Source organism: Protopterus annectens, chromosome 7.part1 (genome assembly GCF_019279795.1).
Source record: "Protopterus annectens isolate FY-2018-M chromosome 7.part1, PAN1.0, whole genome shotgun sequence".
Lineage (NCBI taxonomy): Eukaryota > Metazoa > Chordata > Ceratodontiformes > Protopteridae > Protopterus > Protopterus annectens.
The window spans coordinates 262,666,122-262,689,859 of record NC_056740.1 but is presented as its reverse complement, the minus strand read 5'-3'; positions in this window follow the sequence as shown (position 1 = coordinate 262,689,859).

Here is a 23,738-nt window from a genome sequence, read left to right as displayed (position 1 = left end):
GTTGGATCACAATTATCTTACTTTCGAGGGTGAATTTTTCAGACAAAGCAAGGGAGTTGCTATGGGCGCATCTTGTGCCCCCATATTTGCAAACTTGGTTATGTCTGATTGGGAGAATGAATTCATTACCAACTGTGCATTCTCCAGCTATATCACCTTCTATGTAAGATTTCTGGACGATATATTCATTCTGTGGAAGGGACCCAACGAGACAATACCACAATTTATTGAATACATCAACGAAACTACCAATTTTTTGAAATTTACCTATGAAACAAATAACTCAGGCATTTCATATTTGGATGTATTCATAGGTTCCAATGAGGAAGGTTTTACATCCAAGATACATAGAAAAAGCACATTCTCTAATGATTATCTATTTTTTGGAAGTGAACATCCACCACACATTTTCAAAAATATTATGAAGGGACAGTGCATTAGATGTGCTAGAATGTCATCAACTAGAGAATTCATGGAAGGAGAAATGGTTCTGTTAGCAGATTTATTTGAAAGGAGAGGATATCCCAGCAACATGATTAGTGACACCATTGAATTTGTCAAATCCCAATGGGGAATAAAATACAAACCACTGCTAGGTCTTGATAAAGAGATTAACGCTAACTTGCAGAAAGCAAATATGGGTAGAGTGTGTGTTCTGACCTATACCCCTCACAGCACCAAGATTAAGGACATTATAAAGAAATATTGGGACATTATCACAGTATCAGATGTCAACAAAAATATACTGGGTGAGGAACCTAAGATAGTATACAAAACTGGTCCCAACATAAAAGATTACTGGAACATTCCAAGTTAGGAAAGGCAGAAACAATAATAAAGACAAGGTTTTCACCAGAAAGTGCGGAAGATGCAAACAATGTACACATATAAACACCAACAGTGATATTGTTTTGAATGACATTAATCACAGTAAAATTAGGAGTATAGGTGGAAATTGCAGCACCAAGCACATAGTATATTTAGCTCTGTGCAAAAAATGTCCAGCCTATTATATAGGCAAAACAGAAAGAGAGTTAAAGAAACGTATTTATGAGCATTATTATAAAATTAGGAAAATGGATAGTAAAAATGCCCTATACAGACACATCAAGGAATATGGTGAGGGACACACATTCTCCTTTATGATAATAGATGAGGTGAAGGAAATTCCTTTTGGAGGGGATTGGAAAACAAGACTGGCCTGTAAAGAAAGCAAGTGGCAGATTTTAACTGATTCCACCAGGAATCCAGGTATTAACGATTTTATAAGTATAAAACCATTTTTAATTCTTGATATATAATATTTTTATGGTTGCAATATTTGATGAAATGTAAGTACACATAGTGAATTTAATTCATGTTTTAGTATTTCAATCACAATATCATATGAATAATTATTTTTAGTGACTTTTAAAATCAATATTTATAATTATATATACATTTGTATTTACTTTTGGTATGTATATACATAAATCACTAAGATCTATATGTTTTTTATATAGGTCCAATATTAGTTATGTTACAAATGGAGTACTGTTTCTTTAAATTGAGTAACAAAGTTTTGGCGCCAAAACTGTATTTAAATGAGTTAATTAAATGTTTTGCACTAGTTCTGATGAAGTCTGCGATGGTGCAGATGAAAGCGCTCAACTAGTGCTTAAGGAATGCTATCGTTGTAATAAAGGATTTATTTTCAGTCTACAGCCTTTTTGCTTCCTATGAGTTTGGAACTTCTGAGTTTGTTTACATAGCAATTGTGCTAGTGCTTCATATGCTTCCTGCAAGTCTGGAACTATTGAGTTTGCCAAGGGAAGCTTCTTGTGTTTTTCTAACTACAAAGTATTGGATTGGGTTTTCTCTACCATAAGCTAAACGGATAGTCAGGACTTCCTGAGCAACCAGGCATTTGCTCTACAACATTTCATCAGCTTTTACATACATTCTAAGGTACTTTTTTATGGTTGTTGTGGTCTCCCCACACAGACTGTTGTGAGTTGTGTTTAAGTTACTTTGCATCATTTGGAAGAGTTACAGGAATGTATATGCCTGGGATATAAACAGATTTAGTCCTATTTTACTTTTGAACTTCTAAACATCAGTGTATAACAGTGTATGAGTTTGGAACTTCTGAGTTTGTTTACATAGCAATTGTGCTAGTGCTTCATTTGCTTCCTGCAAGTCTGGAACTATTGAGTTTGCAAAGGGAAGCTTCTTGTGTTTTTCTAACTACAAAGTATTGGATTGGGTTTTCTCTACCACAAGCTATATGGATAGTCAGGACTTCCTGAGCAACCAGGCATTTGCTCTACAACATTTCATCAGCTTTTACAAACATTCTAAGGTACTTTTTATGCTTGTTGTGGTCTCCCCACACAGACTGTTGTGAGTTGTGTTCAAGTTACTTTGCATCATTTGGAAGAGTTATAGGAATGTATATGCCTGGGATATAAACAGATTTAGTCCTACTTTACTTTTGAACTGCTAAACATCAGTGTGTAACAGTCTTTTTGTTACACTTTAGTTCAACATCTTGCCAATTCGGCGAAGCAGTGAGGTTTCTGTGGATTTAAAAGGAGTGTTTTTTCATCTTTTTTCGTTCTGTTTTATCAGTGACATAATTCAAGTTTCATATATCCGTGTCATTTTTTTGAACTTTAGTAGCTATCCCAGCTACGGTCCACCCTAAATATAGAGTTTTGTCCCATATGTAACTCATGTAAAACTAAATCTTCAAATAGCTTAACACGAGGATGGTATGGTGGTTGAAAAATAGATTTTCTGAAATGAAAAGGGTCAAGAAAATTAGCAGTGTTAGTAACATTTTCAGTATCAAATTTATTACTGAAAAAATATTTAAGATTTAAATTCCTGCAAAATTGTTTTAAATCAAGACATGCATCATATTCAGAAACAAAACAAGGAGGTACATAGCTAGATCCTTTATTAAGCACACTTTTTACAAAAGGTGTCAACACATATTCAGTTTAATTGACTATGAGATCATCCATGTCTACATGAACATTAAATTCTACATTTTGTTAAGGTCCCTGAATATTTGTTCCATGTTGCCCATTCTGCCCCTCGATCTCTTATGTAAAGGTGAAATTTGTTCCTCCAAACCTTCTGTCTCAGTATCAGTACTTGGGGTATTCGAAGAAACATCAGAAGTCAGTGGCAGCTGGTGACCTCAAATCAAAGGGGGGCTGCAGGAGACAGCTGAATGGGTGGGGTCAATGGGAAGGGGTGTGGCCAACTAGAAAGGGGAGGAGATATGCTCAAAACCACAAAAACTAACTTTAATTAAATACGCTACCCTGAGTGCCAAACCGTCATTATGAGAGTCCAATCAAGACAAAATGAAGTGTAGAAGAATAAAAATATTTCAATGCATTGGCTGCATGACAGCTTACTTAATATCTAGATGGAAACAAAAAGGTTGTGAGGCATGAAAAAATAAATTACTTTTTAAATACATTACTGGAATGCCAGTCAAAATCAAGTATAAGAAAAACAAGTAGCACTCAACTCAAATCACTTCTCCTTACACTGCAGTTCTAATTATAATTTATATTCATCTTTATTAAAGTGCCAAGTAACACGCTGAAAGTAGAAATCTCTGTGATACCCCCACTTGTAAAAATGTTTCTTATCCAAAAAAAGACCTGCTGCCTGACAACTATCTACTTGTTTCATGGGGAAAACATGATCAGAGTAAAAAATGAAAAGCAAACAAGAAACAAGCTCAAGATACATTGCTTAAATGTTTACTGTACAGGTTATGGACCACACATGATTGGCATTCTGTTTGGTTTACGGGTAAAGCCTGCAGAGATGACGGGAAGTCTCCAAAAAGTGTAATGAGCTTCTTAAAATAATGTAATCCTGTCCTTTATTACAAATACTGTCATATGCATTTCAATACCCAAGGCTTATACATTATCTAGTTAAGTATTCTCTGCATGGCAACAACAGAAAGGCTTTCAATGTTGGCAATTCTTTAACAGTATGCTTATTAAAGCTTACTTGCATCTTACGATCTCAGACAAGCTTACCTGATGGTCATTAAAGCATTGCTACTTAAACACAGAGCAACAGGCACTTTGAGTAATAAGCATAAATCAACAGTACAAAAATATGACAAACCAGACCATTCTGCAAAATCAAGGACAGATGAAAAGCTACTGTAATACTTGTGTCTACCTTGGATGGAGGGATACTCTGCACATTTACACTGCATAACTACTCCTTGCCTTGTTTGGACACATCCAGAGTCACTACCTGGGGGAGTGGGGTGCAACAAGTATGTCACAATTTGAAATGTCTCTGGCTGACTGTGATGGCCCTGACACATTTGTCATACCTCTCAACCTCAGAGCAAGAAATCCGGACAAAGCCATACATAGAAGTGGGACAAAGGCCCAAAAATAAGGACAATTTTTAAATATTGCTCTTATAAACTTAGAAATATAATAGAATAGGTCTTGCATTAGTATGAATTTTCTGAAGGGTATGAAATCTGAAACTCAAATGTCTGTCATTATTTTCTAACTTCAGTCTTTAATGATTTGTCACTAATTTGCCAAAAAAAAACACAATTTTATAAAAATGGACCAAAAATGTGATGCAAAAATATAAAATAGCCACATAATACAGCTGGGAACCTGTCAAAGAAGGGACACTTTAATATTAGTACTTCTAACTTGAGCAGCTGACAAAATAAAATAATCTACACACATTTCTGAAATAAAAGTAATCAATAACTCTGATTATTACAGTTATTTCTTAATTGTAAACCCTCCATGTTTTCTTCCAAAATTGCTATTTTGCGGAGGGATTATTAGGGGAAAGAGCAACATTTTGAGCCAAAATCGGGGACAGTTGAGAGGTTTGGCTATGTCTAATTCTATAAAGCAATTTATTTGCATGTACCTATCAACCTGTTAATGCAATAAATCTGGACAAGACCAAATATGTTGGGGGAACATATAAACAGTACTAAAAATTGCTCTTGTATAAAATGAGACAGTTGATAGAATAACAGGTCTTACTTTAGCATGCATTTTTCTGAAGGTTATGAAGTCTGAAACTCAGTGTGTCATTATCTAGTGACTTAATTCCTATTTGCATGTACCTCTCAACTTGTTAATGCAATAAATCTGGACAAGGCCAAATATATTGGGGGAACATATAAACAGTACTAAAAATTGCTCTTGTATAAACTGAGACAGTTGATAGAATAACAGGTCTTACTTTAGCATGCATTTTTCTGAAGGTTATGAAGTCTGAAACTCAGTGTGTCATTATTTAGTGACTTAATTCCTATTTGCATGTACCTCTCAACCTGTTAATGCAATAAATCTGGACAAGGTCAAATATATTGGGGGAACATATAAACAGTACTAAAAATCGCTCTTGTATAAACTGAGACAGTTGATAGAATAACAGGTCTTACTTTAGCATGCATTTTTCTGAAGGTTATGAAGTCTGAAACTCAGTATGTCATTATTTAGTGACGTAATTCCTAAATGATTTGCCAGAAAACCACAAATATTATGAGGATCAAACCAAAAATAAGAAGCAAAAATCTATTCATTCTTTGAAAATCTGGACAGTTGGGAGGTATAGTTCAGCTGGGGCTGTCTGAGTTTGCCGCCCTTCCCCCTCACAAAATCATGGTCGAATGGAGCCTCCCCCCTGCAGCCATTCCAATGATCCATTACTTGGCTATTTCACTCCATTTACCATAAACACTAATCTGCATACTGCTTTACTTCTATGATGATTTGGGCTTCATTTGAAAGTTTTATTTTGCATTTTACAGCACAAACACTAAGGCATCTGCTAAACAAAGCAATGCAGCCTCACAATGAAAACAGACTAGCATTAAAACTTCTCTGCCCTTGAAACTCACATTCAAAGAAAATACATTTTGCCAGTGGCAGATAAAGATTAATTCTGGGCTGTTTTCAAATCATAGACCCCTTGCATATGAAACATACATGTGCTCTTTGATACACCTTCCTGATTGTACCAAATTATATTCCTTGTACAATATAGTACAGTTGTTAGAGGGCGTTTTAAATTTATTAAACAATGAAACAAAATGCATGCACCAATAATGACAAAACTGCCCAATTCAGAACATTTTTCCAGTAAACAATGAAACAAAATGCATGCACCCATAATGACAAAACTGCCCAGTTCAGAACATTTCCATCATAAAAGTCTACTCAAACTTCTACAGTCCAGCATTATCAGTAAATATGCACAATTCTACAGTCCACCATTATCAGTAAATATGCACAATCTCTGAAGTAGTAAAAGTCATCTAAATAATTCCACATTAAAGAAATCTGTAACTAATGAAGAGATTGCTGCTAGCAAACAACTTTATATTTCATGGTTTCATCAAAAAATAAAGTGTCTGTTGCCCCTGAGGAATAAATTGCCTATATTACATTAAAAAAGGATAAGCTAGTAATATTGCAATAGGAAATGGATGGCAAACTGATAACAGGCTCATAATTAGTATCTTCCCCAAGGAAGACATTCTCAGTACGGCAGCATCCACCCCTTGTGGGAATAGAACCCACAGCCTTCTGCATCAAAAGCAAGTACACAGCCTGTTGTGCTATTAACAATGCAAGCAGACCTAGTATAAGCAGCACTAAACTTCTCTTCCCCTGCAGCTCTCAGCTCCTTGTAAAATCTACTCAATACTCAACTGCATCTCAACTTCGCAGCACAAGAAATCTGTAAAAAGCCAAAATTTATTGAGGGGTTCAAAAGCCCAAAAACCAGGGACACATTAAATATTGCTTGTATAATCTTGGAAAGTTGCTAGAATAAAATACTGTGTTACCACCATACATTTTACTGCCAAGGTCCCTGTGCAAAACAGTCAGAGCAACATACCACTATGCCAAATCAGCTGCTTTGTGAAAGAAAAATACTGTTACCACCATACATTTTATTGCCAAGTTCCCTGCACAAAACAGTCAGAGCAACATACCACTAAGCCAAATCAGCTGCTTTGTGAAAGAGAGGAAGACTGAAACTTAAATGGCTATCATTTAGTGAATTCAGTTATTACCATAGCTGTCAACCTCTTAGCACAAAACACCCAGACAAACCCAGCAATGAGGGAATACTGCCCTCACACATATTCAGTGAATTCAGTTCTTGCTATAGCTGTCAACCTTAACACAAAAAAAACCTGGACAAAGCCAATAATCGGGGAATACAGTCCCAAAACTAGGGACAAATTTCAAATATTCATCTTATAAACTTAGAAAATTGCTAGAATAAAAGGTTGTGTTACTATGTACTTTCTGAAGAATATGAAGTCTGAAATTGAAATGCCTGTCAATTTTACTTCTGATGGAACAAAAACAATTTCCAGCAGATGCCCAGGGAGAAATATTGCAGACATGTCTTTGTAAAATGGCAGGATACCAGAGCAAATCCACACAAATACAGGGGATGAGATGCAGACTCCACAGAGAAAGCACCCCAGCCAAGAATCAAACCAGAAAAACCTATAGCTATAAGGCAACAATACTACCAATGCACCATCAAATATGTAAGGGATCAAACATTCAGAAACCTGGAGTCTGAAATTCAAATGCCTGTCAATTTTATTTAACATTTTTTAACCAGGACAGTCTGACTTGCAACAAAAAAAAATTTCAGCAGAGGCCCAGGAAGAAATAATGCAGACATGTCTTTGTAACATGGGAGGACACAAAAGCAAACCCACATAAACACAGATGGAAGATGCAAACCCCACACAGAAGGCACCCCAACCAAGAATCAAATCTGAAAATCTGCAACTGTGAGGCAACAATGCGACCACTGCACCATCAAATATCAAGCATCTAAGCGTTTAGAAACCACAGATATTATGAGGAATAGAACAGATCAAATATGAGGCAAAAATCTGCAATTTTTTTTACAAATGGTAGTGGGTAGGGAATTCAGGCCCTTAACACCTGCATACAAGGTACAGGGTTCAAGCTTGAGGTATTCCCTACACACCACCATGAGTTTGCTCTAGCCACCAGTATATAGCAACTGGGGCATTACACACACACACCTGTTTAAATGTGTCCAGACCTAAGCAGCAGTACAATTCAAGTCCAAAATCCAAGCCACACACCTACCTGTTTAAATGTATCCATGTCCAGACCTGAATCCCTCCATGAAGCAGTAGCCCACTCGAAATCAAAGTCTTACGCCCGCGATGAATGTAATCCCCCGCAAGAGCTTAAAACTCACCTCACATCTCTCCTGATCGGTCCTGTCTGCTGATGAAGCAGTCCGGGGCTCCTCTGTTCTGTGCGGTCGTCTCCGCACAGATTCCTGGGCATCTGCGGGGCAGAAATGCGTTCCCTGTATCCGGACTGCTGACTCAGGCAGTCTGAGTTCGCACAGATTCCTGGGCATCTGCGGGGCAGTCTGAGTGCGAGTTCCGGGACTCGTGAAAAATAAATTTTTTTTTTCTTAATTTTATGTTTCACGGTTTGTTTTCCTTTTGTTTCTAGGTGGGAGGGCTGCAGTCCTGCAGTCCTATAGCATGAGCCGCCCCTGTCAGAAGTACTAGAATCACTGGTCAAATCAATGGCTCTGATAGGTTTAAGTATAGATCTATTTCTTTTACGCTTTTGTTTAAAATGTTTATTAGCAGGTTCAGAGAACCTGACAGATCTCTTCACTGATTTCCAAGAGTAAACGGTATTATTTTTAACATCACCCATGTCCCGATTAAATTTCTAAAGCTTTTTATTCTTTATTTCTTTCTCAAAGCCATTTACCTCAGTCAAATAAGTCTCGTACAATTTGTCATAGTCAGTTTGATTATCATGCTGTCGTATTGTATCAAGACAATCATCAAGTTTCCCCTTCATTCCCACAAGTACACATTCATAGCATTCAATAAGTAATTCAATAAACAGTTTAGATGCTGTATTTTGTATAGAATGCCATTTGTTCATAAAATCAGAATCATCCTTCCCAACACCTGGTTCCAAGTAAACACGTAAACCACACGGAGCTATCTCAGCCCCTTTATATGCTTTTAATAGTTTAATATGCCAAGTACCCCTTTATATGCTTTTAATAGTTAATATGCCAAGTAGTTGAACGATGCTTCTTGGTATGTAGTGTTAATTCTTTAAACAAATGCGACATACTAAAAGTCTCACTCACCCCTGAAAAATTATCATTGCTCGTGATGCCATTCTGACCCTCAAAGAAAGCCAAATCATCTGTATCTTGCAAAAAAGACATGCTTCTGGAGCGTTTCTCCCCGGGCCTCCGCTGAAAACAGGATCTGTAGAACCTAGTCGGACTTTCCCGGTCAACAAATGTTAAATAAATAAATAAATAAATAAAATAAAATTAAAAAAATAAGTTCATTACAAAAGCACGAAGGTTGCCTCCATTAGCCATGAATGTACAAAGTCTTATATATATATATATATATTTATATATATATATATATATATGGGTCTACTTCATTTGCCTGACAACTCAAATGACTGACACTCATTTGCCCGACAGCTCATTTGCTCGACAAAAAGTAATCAAGGCAAAAACCTGGGATTTGCCCCCCTCCCCACTGTTGTGCGACCGTGGAGTTGTTATATATAGTTGAAGGTGTGGGGCACAGCCCCACATCAGGGGTGGGGCGAAGGCCCCACCTAGAAAGTTTGTCGAGCAAATGAGCTGTCGGGCAAATGAGTGTCAGTCATTTGAGTTGTCAGGCAAATGAAGTAGACCCATATATATATATATATATATATATATATATATATATATATATATATAGATATACATATATATATATATATATATACATATATATATATATATATATATATATATATATATATATATATATATATTTGTATGTACCTGTATATATATATATATATATATATATATATATATATATATATATATATAGATAGACACATATATATATATATATATATATATATATATATGTGTGTGTGTGTGTGTATACAGTACATACAAGTATATATATATATATATATATATATATATATATATATATATATTTACATATATATGTTCCTAACAAGTTGTCAAATGACAGAAAACTGCCTGCACATCTGATTGAAAATCAGCTGATCGTAAGTGCTGGCTGTTGTTTTGTGCAAGACACTGGCAGAATGAGGATTGGGGAATTCATGCTTTCCTGACTGTAGTTCGACTCAGTATTGGTATACTGTATATATATATATATATATATATATATATATATATATATATATATATATAAATTAGCAGTGGATGTGGGGGTGCAGGCCCTCCTGCAAAACATTTGTTCTTTTATTTTGTCTATTTTGATTGGCTGCTGGTTGACAAATTGTGTTTGATCAGTTGCCGTATGATGTCTTTAAGTTTGGACCATTTGTCATAAATCCATATATAGCATAGGGCTACCAACCTGATGATGGGAACATCGGCTCTAGGTGATGGCCACTGTTTTATTTTATTTTTTTATTCCATCCTTCATCATCCTACAGCACCGTACCACAGTGTCCCATGTCCGTCAAATGCATATATATATATATATATATATATATATATATATATATATATATATATATATATATTCACTGCTTCCTATAATTTAGCCCTAGTTTAACACCTTTAGAGTAATGCCCTTTTCAACAAATATTCACACATTTGTGATTACCCTCCCTTTACAGGCTAAGCTTGCATTAATTTTCCATTCTGCAATATCCACATTGTTTTAGTATTCATTACTACAGGCAGCAGAGCTATCTTTATATTGTACCTTATTTTTTCAGTGCTATATTAACAATCAATCTTTAATTATTTCAAATATAGATATGTTAATAAATTATTTATAATTGATGATCGAGTACACTTTATCTGAGAGATCCCATTACAGTATGAAATTAGAGGCAAGCATCTCACATAAGAACAAATTGAATGTCAAACAGGTTGTCAGCACACACATCACTTCCCACACTAAATAAGGACATGACACATAAACCCACATATGCAGAGGTACTCACTAACAACCTACCAAAAGATCAGATGCATCCAAATGGAAACGACATACACACAACAATGCAAAAAAACAACCATAACACATAATAGCACATACACCAGTGTCTCAACAAACAAGCCCATAAGGCATAACACCACAAAACCTAATGTACTGGTCATAGGAGAGTCCATAGTGAGACACATGGATGTTCCCCTCACCAAGCTGGATAAGGAGTGGGTTACAGTTAGCTGCCTGTCGGGTGCCAGGATCCATCAGGTCACTCAAGCACTCAGGTCACTCAACCACAAGTACCAGTATGACTCCATCATAATCCATGTGGGGGTGAATAATTTGACACGTACCTCTCTAGACTATATGAAGAGAGACATGAATGAGCTCTTAGACTATGTGTCACAGGCAAGTGTAAGCCTAGCCAAAAGCAGCATTTTACATTGTCCAAGGATGATGGTACAATACAAATAAAAAATGATTGACTTTAACAATTGGCTTAGCTTCTGCTACACGTCTAAGGGAATCCAATACCTGTCAGCTTGGGAAGACATAGTCAACAGGCCACACTGTTTTGCCAGAGATGGCCTGCACCTGTCTCCTCTAAGCTAACGGTATTAGCCACCCTTATTGTGCCTTTTGCAAGCAGTGTCAAAATAACCAGCCTCCCAGCATAACAAAATCATCTTTACAAAAACTTGAGGTTTTGCTGCTTAATGCTAGGACTCTAAACATGAAACTGCACTCCCTGGAAGCAGTCTCACCTTGGAAGATACTGATGTCTGTGCAGTCACCAAGAGTACCCCAGCTGCACAGGGCTACAAAGCCTTCCATACATTCAGACCAAAACTGAGCAGGAAAAAAACAAAGGAAGAGGTGTATCCATCTTCACTAAGGATAAGTACACCTCAAGATTGATCAAACAGTACAACTATCTTAAGCTACTCCATGTCCAGTTAACTACTGACAAAATCCCCCTACCTCATAATTGTTAGCTATAGGTCCCCCACCATGACCCATGAAAAGCATACCACATACCCAGAGTTACTGGAGTCCCTTGACATACAGCAGAACACCTTACTTATTGGTGATTTTAATTATCCTACCATTGATTGGGAAACATAAATGACCACAAACATGCTGGATTAGAGGTTCGTGGACTTAGTCTATACAAATGGTCTGGAACAGCTAGTCAGCCCACCTACAAGGGACTCAAATACCTTAGACATTGTACTCACTAACATGGTAGAGCACTGCACCCCCCCCCCCCCCAACGTGTGCTGTCCTCCCTGGTAAGATCGGACCATAAATCTGTCTCATTTGATGTAACTATAAGGCCAGATACCCCATCAAGCTCAAAAATGCTTAAGAAATTTTCCAGGACAAATTACCTCTTACTAAGTGATGGTATACGAAGTTTTAAACCCCTCAAACACAGATAACATGGACTCCTATGCAGAGGTGTACATCAACACCCTGTATAACCACTTAAATAGTTGTACAGAATTGGCTATACCTGACCAGATTAAAACTAGGTCTTTCCAAAAAAAAAAACTTGTCACCCTGGTGGACTAGTAGTATAAACAGGCTATACAACAACAGAAATAAACTAATGTCCAAGACTAAGAGGGAACTGGTTCAGCAGAGGAAGACATCTGGCTCAGCAGAGGAAGAAATCCCTCTCTAGCTTAAATAAACAAATTAGAGATCTTGTCAAGTACTCCAAAGCTAATTACAAAGCAAAAATAGCCTCCCTAGCTAAGGATAATCACAAGGCATGCTTTAACAATGTCTGAAATCTAAAAGGGAATACCCAGCTATGTGCTGAAATGGTTGTGGATGGCACCATCCATACTCAACTGGAGATTATAGCAAACCTACTAGCTGACAGATTTGGAGCAAACTTCACCCTCCTGTTCCTACCTGTCATCACCCTAAGTATACCTGCCACCATTCCTCAGCCTATTATCTCGCGAGAACAGGTCATCTCTGTGTTCTCCAAGGCCAAAAACACAGCATCAATGGGACCAGACAACATTCCAGGTTGCCTTTTAAACAACATAAAATATGACCTAGCAGACCCCATGGATCGTTCTTTAACAACAGGCTGCGAACTGGCTATGTTCCAGCAGAATGGAGGACAGCAACAGTAATCCCTCTGCACAAAGGGGGACCATCAACTGACCCTAGGAATTATAGACCCATAACCTTGACTCCTTGACTAGCTTCATCTGCAAAGCCATGGAAAGAATCATATGGACCTTATCAACAAGGACATAGGTAATTTCCAAACTCTGGACCAAACCCAGTTTGGATTCGCTAATGGTAGATCATGTCTGTTAAACCTGGTTGACTTCTTTGAGAAAGTCATCAAGGCCCTGGACAAGGGAAAGACAGTGCATACCACCTACTTTGACTTAGCTAAGGCAATTGACACAACCCCCACTCAGGTATTATACAGAAACTCTCCCAATTGGGAATTAACCCCTATGTCACTGAATGGGCAGCCAGTAGGCTCACTGACAGAATACATACTGTCAAAGTGGGCAATTTCACTTCTAGCAAAAGGCCAGTCACTAGTGGTGTACCAAAGGGTTCTGTGCTGGGCTCATTACTGTTCAGGATTTATTTCTCAGAAGTCCAGGCAACGATGTTACTATACTGCAGAAAGAGTTAATGTAGACAAATGATTGGTACCAAAGTCACAGATTAAAGCTAAATGCAAGAACTGTATTATCATTCCCTTTGGGAAAGCTGACATGCCTACTAATTACATTATAGATAGCACCCCACCCAGGTGTAAACCTAGTGGTATGTGATCTGGGTACTCAGGTTGATAGAAATCTGAACTTTGACCACCACTCTCCTCTCTAGAATTAACTGGAATTTCCTTACTCAGCTCCCACTCAACAAAGCAGTAAATGCCTTCAACTCAACTTTCCTAAATATTTTAAATTCTCTAGCTCCACTGGGAAAAGTTTGATTAAAGGCAAACATTTCACCCTGGCTAACTAAAACCACCCATACCCTTATGAAATCCAGAGAGAGGACATGAAAAACATCGGTACAATATCTACAATATTTAATCTTCCCATTACTACCAATGTTATATTCAATATTTTCACTAACTTTCTACAAAGTACAACTATGCCACTATGCCAGAGCATAGTTCTTTTCCTGTGTTCCATATTGTATCTCCTCCCCAAAGTTTTTTGTTTGTAATCTTTCTTACTGTGTCAAAAATTTTACATTGTTTAATATTATTACAGCAACATCACTGTACTGCCCACAATCGCAGATGTCCCCTTTGTTTAGGATGCATATTCTTGTACTTATATTTTTAATACTATTTACATTTACTGAAATAACTCTACAATTGTCATTATCTCTATGTTGCAACTTACCAGAAGTTATGTAAATTTGAAGCATTTATCTCATTCGTATTAGCCATTTCCTTTATTTACTTTTTTTACATTTAGCCCTTTAAAATTAAAATTTTCTGTCTCTTACTCTTTTGCCTATAGAATTCTTTTTATCTTTCATTTTTTTCCAGTTTATATCTTCCTCATCACTTATCTTAGAACCTTCTTCAATATTATCTTCTCCTTCATTTTTCTCTTTATCCTTATCTTTACTGTTACCTCGATCTTGGTTCCCCACTTCCTCTTTATCATTTATTGGGACTGTTTCTTCTCTCTGCATATTGTCTTCACTTTTGTTTTCTTCTTCATCTTTTTTCTCAATATTACAAACTATCCATAAATGCCCAATTATTTTAAATTTAGAGCATTTCAATTCACATTTTTACAGCATGACCTGCTTACTCACAAATATACATTTCCTGCTATCACAGTTGCATATAAAATGATCATCTTTTCCAAAGAAAAAAAACATGTTTTAGGTTGTTCCCAATATTTTACAATACCCCTGTTAAATCTATCATGCTAAGGATAGGAACATTTTTCTTTTTCCATTGTCCCTACAGTTTCATTAACAGTCTCAGCATATTTCTTTTTCTGGCAATCTTTTTTTAAAATGGCTTCCAATTCTTCCAATTGGATTTTGCCCACAAATTCAGCCCATGAAACTTCATTTCCACTCTCTGGCTCAATCTGCAACAATAATTCACCAAAAATATCATCCAACAACCCTTACAACTGGAGGGTTGCAATAGCACATCCATCATTGTTTTGAATGTTTGCTTCTGATAAAACAAACACATTTTGTTGAAACATCTCTTCAGAATCTTGTAGAACCTCAAGCACTGCACTGGCATTTTCCTCTGTACTATCCACCATCTTGGGTCTCTTGAGTTCTATTCTCCCAGCGACCACTGTTCTAGGATCAGAACAAGCATTCTCTTAACAAGTAGGGGAAGTTCTCTGATGCCCTTGCCAAATTTCCCCTAGTAGTATTAACACTAACTCAGGTCTCTCCTGAAAATAAACTACTAACCTGATCAGCAAAGGATAAATAAATACAATTTCTTCCAGAATAAAAAAAATTACTTTCTTGAAGATGTTGTTTAAAAAAAAAACTGGACCATATTGAGAAAATGGATTGTAGTATTGTAGTATTACTTCATTAAAATACATTGTTGAAAGCATAGATGGAAGACTAATGAAAAAACAAAGAAAGTAAAGGACAAATAATTTACTACTATCTTATATACATTCAATTTTCTCTCATTGATCTACTGGAAGGATGTTACCAAATTAAAATTTACTTCATAGGTTCACAGGTTCAAAGGTACTTACTAGGCTACAGACCTGTGAGGATATTTGCATGTTCCCTTATCCATGAGCGACAAGGATGGTAAACAGGGGATGAATTTGTAGTTACCCATCAAGTTTATCTAAACTGCATTTGAATTTAGTAAGGGGGGTGCTTTCCTTATGTAGAATGGAAGACAATCCCATAGAAGTGAAATTCTATGTGATACAAACTTATCCTTCCTACATGTTCTGATTATTTTACAAAAGAGATTGAGTTTCCTTGAACAAGTGTTTATGATACCATTGGATTTGCAAACATGTAATAGGTCTGACAGAATAGGGTCTGTTGAAGCTTTATATGCAAGGCAGAGATCTCCTCTTAGTAACCCGTATTACACTGAGAAGAGGGACAAGGCTTTGAAACAGTCTGCATAATTTTTACGATTCAGGCCTGTGACACCCATGCACTAGCCCAGTAATCAAGGAGCCTCAATCCTCACCCCTAACACCAGTGAGGGACATCCACATTGGGAAGGATAACAAATACACACACAGTAAAGTACAATTTCCCTTAAGAGCACACAGAGATCACAGTCAGTCTGGGGCTGCTTTCTCCTATCTCTCCAGATTCCCAGTAAGGCTCCCCACTGGCACAGCTAAAGGGTAGAAATCTCAGCCAAGTAGTCAAGACAAAACCTCCAGTGCCCTCCCTGTCCAACCAGTGCTTCGTGTCCCTGCCCAAGTGGCTGACACATACACACTTTGAGATTTGGTTTATATACAAACACACAGACACTTCTGGGGAAGGCTGGCACAGGTTCTCCAGCTATGCTCCCTACTGCCAGGCTATAAGGTAGTAATCACTGCCACCAACTACTCTTATCAGCTACTAAAAAGGCCCTTACCAAAGGGTGTCCAATTATTACTCTGCAATATTATTATCCAATTAGTAAGTGTGACAAACAGCAAAGCTTATTTGGAGTGGCTTTGTACGGTATCACTATATACATGCAATGTACTCTAGAGCTTAAATTATCTCTACACAAAACAGCCACAGTTGAAAGGTTTAAAAATATTTAATAATAAATAATAAAAACACAAGACAAATCTTCTCAATTCAACACAGTGCTAGTCAAGAGTTCAGAAATCACAGGAAAATGCTTAAAATAATACTGTAGAATAGTCTGACATAAATATAGAAAACAGTCTAAACTTACTATTTTCTGTTTCTTAAGAGAAACACTAAAGTCTAAGATCCTACTTACATACAGACAGAGCAGAGCAAGTGCTGGTGAGTGGTCAGTTCTGAAGACAAATGCAAAATGCTTTGATTCTCTCTCTTTGAGAAAGTCTTAAAAATAATACATCACCGCTGACTCATTTTAGATTACATCATTCTTCTCTGGTTCCCAGGCTAACAGAAACTCAGAGTTTTAGCATTTCTTTGATCTTGCACCTGGCCAGGAAACTACAGCAATAAAAGACATTATATATGTAAAATCTTTACAAGCAGTGGTGGTACGGCGGTAGCGTTGTTACCTCACAGCAAGAGGTTCTCCCGTTCGATGCTTTCTTGGGAGTGCCTTCTGTGTGGAGTCTGCATGTCCTCCCCGCGGTTGGGTAGCGTTCAAAAGACATGCATGTGTAAATGGGTGTGCCTTCATTGAAGGCTGGGCGTCGAGCTGGCACCTCGGCATTTCATAAAAATCTACTGCCAATCATTAGCGGACCAGAGTTCCGCTGTGGTGACCCCTTACCGGGAAAAAGCCGAAAGACAAACAGACAAACAATATATGTAAAATCTAGCAATTAACTCCGGTCTCAAAACAATAGAAGGAATTCCTCAGTCCAGACATTATGTCTCCGAGCTTTGAGATCAAACAGTCATACAATGCTTGACTTATCAGCTTTCTTCCAGCAGAGTGCACTGTGGTTACATTTTTGAAGTTCAGCATTTAACACAGTTTTCTTACATTTAAGAGGACAAGCCTGTGGATTATATTCATATTTACAATGGCATATAATTATCTACAAAATTCTATCTAGCTAGGCTGGCAGCCTTCACATATTTTCACAAGGCCCTTGACTTTTTTTTCAGTAAGTAAGCATTTTCAGTTGTAGGTTCCAGTTGTTGCAGTTGTTTCGACAGGTACATACCAAAAGGGGTATTATACTCAGTGATCAGCCTAATGACTGCCAAGTACAGTGAAACAATGATATCCCTGGATCTGGACACAATGCATTTAGATATAAGCTGTGCAATGAAACAGAACTTCCTTACAACCATAGCCGACTTTAGGCACCAGCAAACCCTGTGGTTGCTGGAGGCCCCCTGTTCCTGGGGAGCGCCCAACCACAGCAAGTTGCCTCACCCTGATATTTTGAAACAGGTCTGTCAAACCAACAAAAGCTAGTACAACAATCTTGTGTGCTTAATAAACCAGATGGGTAATAACTCGTATTTATATCTCCTTTAAAATTCAAAGATTTCTCTGGTTATAGTAACAGAGTTATATTAAGCAACAAGCTTCACAATTTCATTAAATATTTTACCACTGACATACTACCCCTGATTTAGTTAAACTCTGCTAGTGGACATTCAGCCCACTAAAGCTAAAAGCATAGCCATCTTTACGTACTTGCAATACCAGTGGCTGCCAGGGGGGCCCTTAGTCATCCTTGACTGTGTGCGGGGACCCCACAAAAGCTGCTGCTGGTTGGAGAAAAATGAGCCGAAAATATATATAAATAAATAAATAAATATATTAATTTCCTGATTATGCTCTTTAACCTGAACAGGTCTGTGATATGATCCAATTAGTATAAAGCTGATAATTATCATAAGCAAAGTAAACACTAGAGAGATCAGCAGCCCAGAGTGACTGTTCTTAGTGCAAACCTTCAATTTTAAGAAAAGCTGATGATTCTGATCTTCAGGAGTAGTTTTCTTTTTCAGGGAGTTTTATAAACACTGGCAGAACACCAGCTACTGCAACATTCAACTTATTTGCAGAATAATTCATTGCCATACCTATAATAGAAGAATAAAGGCTCAAAATCATGAACATGTTCCAAATATTACTCTATTTCAATTAAAACGTTTGTAATATAACACCTTTTTCATCAGCTGTCATTTTTGGACAAATAAGTATAAAGCTCTAATGTCTGGATTTATTGACTGTCTGTAATCCTGAATGATTTACAAGCAAATCAAACTTTTTACAAAGGATAGAGCAAAATTGTGAGAAGAATCAGGGAAGGTAAATAAAAGGGACTTACCCCTGCTGCTGTTTGATGACTGCTAAACGGCAGCCACTGATCTGGTGTAACAATACCAGTGTTGCACAGTGTATTGCTATTTGCTGAAATAAGTACAAAACTAGTATTGCTATGGCTTATGCTTGGTGTGTGTGTGTGTGTGTGTGTGTGTGTGTGTGTGTGTGTGTGTGTGTGTGTGTGTGTGTGTGTGTGTGTGTGTGTGTGTGTGTGTGTGTGTGTGTGTGTGTGTGTGTGTGTGTGTGTGTGTAAAAAATATCAGTGATTTTTATCTGTGCACACAATCAGTAATGCCAGGACACAGACATTATTCTTCTGAATATCAGTTAAAAATGTAGCTAACAAGTAATTATATTCCAAAAGTAATGAGTAAAATATATCACAGAACATTCAGACAATTAGATCTTCTAAAACTGGAGCCCCCCACTCCCCAGACTGTATAAATGGAAACATGGTGCTCCTTTAATCATCCATTGACTGTGTGGGGGCCCCACAAAAGCTGTTGGTAGTTGCGGAAAATGAGGAGGAAAAATTTATTAATTTTCTAATTATGCTCTTTAACCTGAACAGGGGTTTGATATGACCCTGTTAGGATAAATCTGATAATGTCCTCTGCTCTCAACTGGACCCATTCTAAAACTACCTCTGCCTAGATGTGTGTGTACAGAAAACTGCTGTAGGTTGTGTGTGTGTGTGGGGGGGGGGGGGGGGATTGTGCGGTTATCACTTCTTTAATCCTCATCACAGTCAAACCTTAGAGATGTGCACATGAGGTTATTATAGCTTGTGTTTGGGCTGAGGACAGTATATTTATTCTTTTACTTTTCTGACAGACCTCAAATGTGTATAAAGAAGGTTACTATAGTTTGTGCAGAGACAATGTACTGTCTAGGAGCAACAACAATGTTATTATTTTCATTTTCCTCACAATCACACTTCGGGTATGTATGCAGGTAGCTGCCTTTAACAGTTTGGGTTGAGGAATGAGGAAGAATGCTATGTATTTGTATGTCAGCATTCCTCTGAAAAACATGCATTATATATAGATATATATATATATATATATATATATATATATATATATATATATATATATATATATATTTATATATATATATCTTCTGGCTCAGTATAGGTGGCTCCATTACAATAAACTCTGCACACAACTGTGTATTACCTCTGAGGTTGCAGACATAGCTAAAGAATGCCTTTTGTTTGTCCTTGGCTTGAGGGGCTAAATTTACCTCAAGGTTTTCTTTAGTAGACTTTATTTGTCCTCTGAGTTGTTTGTTTAGTTTGATGAGAATGCATTTATCCTTCTGGGTGCTACACCTCCTAATTTTGCCATAATATTCTTCCTTCTGTTATACAGCTTCTTGATGCTGTGATTCCACCATGGTGGCTTGATTTTTGAGTTAGTTCTCTACTTCTTCCTGATGTGTGCAGCTACCTGTATGCAGCTATTTATATGCATATACAGGGTTTCTTTGAACACTTCCTTGAAGGCAGCAGTTTTCACATGGTTTATGGGGATTGAAATGTTGCCAGGTTATCACTTAATAGTAGGAAATTAGCCTTAGAGTAGATTGTGAACATTCCAAGGTTAGTTGGGATTCTGGGTTTTATTTTACTTCAAAGGTGACTGTTTTGTGGTCTGACCTTACCAGAGAAGACATTACACTTGGGGTGTGCAGCACTCTGCCACAGTAGTGAAGACCAGATCCGGTATGTTTGCTCCTCTGGTCGGCATGTAAACAGTCTGGTCCAGGAAGTTTATGTTTACAAAATCCAGAAATCTCTGTGCCTGCACATTTGGTGTCCTGTATGTTTCTCATGTGTCATCATCATCATCATCAACCCTTCTTTGCATTTTTCTACATGGAGTCAGGGTGTCATGTCAACTACCACCAACTCTCTCAATTCAATGCTACACTCCTGCCTTCTTGGATACTCATGCCTGACTATTACAGATGTTCTCTCACACAGTCCATCCACCTCTTTGCTGGATGCCCTCATTTCCTCTTACCTTCTTCCTATCTGTCCCAAATCCTCTTCACCAGATTGTCTTCTGCTTTTCTGCACATGTGCCTGAACCACCATAATCTGTTCTCTTTGATCTTTTCTGCAATTGGAGCTACTTTGCCTTCTGCTCTTATGTCCTCATTTCTTCGTCTGTCCTACAGTGTGCATCCTACCACAGGCACTTTATTTCCATCACCTCTAGCTTACTCATCTACTCTGCCTTTACAGCCCAGGTTTCTGTACCATATAGTAGTACTGGTCACACCAATGTTTTGCACATCTTACTTTTCAGTTTATTTGGCATTCTTCTGCCATACACTACACATGACAGTCTATGCCAGTTGGCTGCACCCTCTCTAATTTTAGCATTGAACTCTTCATTCAGACTTCCCTTCTCCTCAACCACTCCTCTCAGATACTTGAAGCTGTTCACCTGTTACACTGTCTTCCCTTCTATCTCAGTTCTCTGCTTCCTCTGATTTCCCTAATTTGCATTTATTACCACTGTCTTATCTGTACTTAGTTTCATTCCATGTGCCTTCAATTTTGCATTCCATTCCCCTTTTCTTTGCTAAAGTTCTTGCTCAGAGTCTGCCTGTAATGCCACATCATCTGCGTACAGTAACTTTGCTGATCTGTCCCCTCTGACCTGTTTGTAGTCCATTACCAGTATGAATAGCAGACGGCTCAAAGCTGGACCATGATGTACACCTACTTCCACTGGGAACCCCTGTGTGAGACTGAACACTGTTTATACTTGAATCATTGGGTCTTTGTACATAGCCTGCACTAATTCTACCAGTTTTTCTGGGACTTCAAATCACCACAGTACTGTCCAGATCAGCTTTCTTGGGACCTTGTCCTATGCTTTCTTCAAGTCTGGGAATGCTCAGTTGGACTCTTTCCTCATCTCCAGCTTCTTCTCAACTATCTGTTTCACTGCAAACATCCGATCAGTTGTGCTGTCCCTGATCTGAATCCAACCATCTCCCATCTTACTTTCTACTACTCTGCATATCCATTTATCAAACATTCATGCAACATGACAGGAGTTTGATACCTCTGTACTGCCCACAATTGCAGATGTCCCCTTTGTTCTTGTACACTGGCATGAGTATGATTATTCTCCAGTTATCTGGGATATATATTTTTCTCTACACTGCTATGAGTACCCTCAGGAGCCATTTCTCCCCTATCTCACCCAGCATCTTTATCATATCTGCTGTGACCTCATCTGAGCCTGCTGCTTTCCCTGACTTTATTTTCCTTAGTGCTATTTGTATTTCTTCTAGGATGGGCTCCACTTCTTCTCTCATTGTAGGCTGTGCCTGGGGAAGTACAGCTTTTGTGGAGTTTTCTTCATTTAGAAGCTGCTGGAAGTACTCCTTCCATCTGCCTTTGATGTCCTTTGGGCTGGTGAGCAGGTTGTTGCTGGCATCACTTATGAAGGATGATTGACTACCTTTTTTTATCTTTCTGTCTTTCCCTTGCAATCTAATATATTTTCTTTGTGCCATCTACTGAGTCACTTTCCGGAAGATGGTAGAATGCCTCCGATGCCCTGTTCTTTGCTATTGCAACTCCTTTCTTAGCTTCTTTGTTAGCCAACCAGTATTCATTCTCAGACTCGTCTGTCTTTTCTATGTCCCAATTTATCTATGTCCCATGTTTTCCTGCACTCCTTCTTTCATTTGATGACTTCCTGGAGTTCGGCATTCCACTGCCAGCTTTCCTTATGTACCTTATTTCTATACCTGGCTCAACCACATGTCTGTTCTGTAGCTCTTACACATGCTGCTTTGAGGGGCTGCCATTCTTCTTCAATTCCACATATTTCCTCTTCTTCTTGAGGTGCTAGAGTCTGAATAATTCATTGAACTGTCATGCTTTCTCTTCACTCCACTTCCAGGTCTGATTCAGAAGTTGATCCAGGTCAGGTTCAGAGGCCTGACCTCTGTTGACCTTAGAGTCTTCGCTGAACACTGTTTGCAGCTGATTGTGACAACCATTGGTTTATGCTGTGTGTTGACTGTTTCACTGGGAATGACTTTGCAATCACTGATTCTACCCCAGTTCTCTTTCCTTACTAGGAGGATGTCTACCTTAGTTGCATGTTGGCCACTCTTGTATGTGATCTGGTTACTGTCTCCTTTTCTGAACCATGTGTTGGCTACTATCAAGCTTGACCTAGGCAGTCCTCATATCCTGTTCTGTCTGTTCTGATATGTATATTCAAGTCACCCATTATCAACACAAATTCATGTTGTCCTGCTTTATCTAGTAGGTCCTGCAACTGCTGTATGAATGTACTCTTTTACTCACTATCACAACCCTGCTGTGGGGCAAAGGCTGAGATTATGAAAACCCCTTATCCTTACACTGGAGTCTGATTGCTCAGAATCTGTCTCTAATTCTGATGACACCCTCACTGCCTTCTTAAGCCTGTCTCTCACCACAATTCTGACACCATCTCTAGTAGCAGACACTGGATTCCAAGCCAAATGGCTTTGCTGCACTGCCCTTCCATCTTGTCTCTTGGATACATAAGATGTCCAGCCTCCCCCATACCATTATGTCATCCACTTCCAAGCTCCATCCTGTCAATGAACCTACATTGAGTGCAGCAGTTCTTAGTTCATGTTTGGCAGGTTGATTGGTTTTATGCCTAG